This window comes from Pinus tabuliformis, chromosome 2_2, assembly GCF_031772625.1.
Source record: "Pinus tabuliformis cultivar Carrire ecotype Pingquan chromosome 2_2, CPIR1, whole genome shotgun sequence".
Taxonomy (NCBI): domain Eukaryota; kingdom Viridiplantae; phylum Streptophyta; class Pinopsida; order Pinales; family Pinaceae; genus Pinus; species Pinus tabuliformis.
Window position 1 is genome coordinate 1172786632 of NC_142300.1, and position 2131 is coordinate 1172788762.

Below are 2131 nucleotides of genomic sequence, written 5' to 3' on the forward strand. Positions count from 1 at the left end.
TGATGCTGATGATAGATGTTTATTAAGATTAATGTGGTTTATTTAATTTTTAGAAAATAAATGATTAATTTTTGTTTTTTTAATATTTTATTTTTATAAGAAAAAAGAAATAAAATAAACTGTTCAGATCAATATAGTTTAGGCTGAAGAAAGTTGGTAGAGTGGCAAATGTTTTTGAAATGAAAAAAAAGTTAGTAAAAACTGGACACACCAAAAGTGGTTAAGCTTGTCAGACCTGGATTCCGAATAGGATCAGAGAACATGTTTTATTCAGCGTCAAGACAGAGAATCGACTCAAATTTCCGATGCTGGAAGGAATGTTGGAGTAGAGACGATTTGAATCCGAGTATAAAGCAGTTAAACTCTACAGATTTCCAATTGATTGTGGTATAGGACCGATCAGCCGGTTCTCTGAGAAGGACAGACACTGCAACTGGGTGAGATAGGCGATGGCAGAAGGTAGTCCAATAGAGTTCCACCCATGTATTCGTTGTTGTTGCTTTGATCTACGTTGAGAATGAGATTTACCACTCGACCATTGTGGGTGTCACATAGCGGACTGTTCCATCGACTTGATAAAATATATATTTTTTAAAATTGATAATTAAAATTATAAAAATAAAGAAATTATAAATTTATTTTATGTTAAAGTTTTTTATGTTGTGAAATCAATTTTAACACTTGAAAATATTTATTTATTTTATTTTAAATTTATCTTAACTACTAAACAAAAATTGATAAAAAAAAATAATAATATAGAATTTTTATTTTAACTTGACTAAATCAAAATCTTTTCTTGGATACTGACACAACTATATACTCATCAATCGTATTATAAAATTTTAGCTCAAAAAAGAATATTATATTAAACTACACCTTTTTTAATATCCTTCTCAACTTCCTTTTAATAAAATAATAATAATAATAATAATAATAATAATTCTTCCTCTAAAATTGCCTATTAAAAGTGGCATGTATGTTTAAATTCAAATTGACATATATCTTTAAATTCAAATATCACCATAGAAAAAAGTATAAATTTGCCAATTAAAAGTGGCATATATGTTTAAATTCAAATTGACATATATATTTAAATTCAAATATCACCATAAAAAAATATAAATAAATTTGAATGTTCTATTTAACAATTAAACCGAGTATACAATTTTATCTTACCCAATAAAACTTATAATATTTTATAATTTTTTACCATATAATATTATTAAATATTATAAAATTATATTATTAGTTTTAGCACAAAATTCATTAAAATTATGTTGAAAACTGTAACAGAGAGATACGCAATAATATTATCCACATAATAATAGAATATGTACTCTAATAAAACTTAATATGTGAAAAATCTAATGAGAAGCTCACGTGCTAAGCTATTTTCTTTTTAGTATGAAAAGTGAATACAATGAAATGAGTACTCATTATGGAGTGGCCATGAATACTATGGTCATTGTGAGATCTTTTTGTTTTTTATTATGTTTCAATATCTTATTCTTAATGTTTTATGTTTTTATAGAAAAATATGTTGGGAATGATGAGTTGATGAGTTGTATTTTTGTAGTTAGTTTTTTTGTGTATTTGTCATGAGTTTTGTCTTCGTAGTTAAGAGTTGGTGATCGGAATTATTTGAATTTAGATTGTCTTAGAAATTGTCTATATGTACCTATATAATTAATGATTGTCTAAATAGTTTGATCGATAAGATTTGATTTCATTCTTGTGTATCTCTCATATTCTCTAATTTGATAAGATTTGATTTCATTCTTGTGTATCTCTCATATTCTCTAATTTGATATCGGAAGGAGAAAGATCTAATGAGGCCTCAGATCTGAGAGCAATAGGGCTCTGAGATCTGATTATGGTATTGCTTCCCATTTTTTTTTGTTCATTGGCTGAGATAGATCTACATACCCAACCAGAAAAATCGTCGAAGCATTGGCTGTCTGCAGCCGTTGTGTGAAATCAAGCTTCGGTTCTCTTGGCGTTGCTTTCTGTTCAGGCATATGAATCTGTAGGTGGGACGTATTCTCAGGTTGTGTCACGAGTTCCCTATAACATATGGGTTTCAGGCATGTGACGTGCAGATCGACTGTAGACATGTTTGGGAACTGGTCGG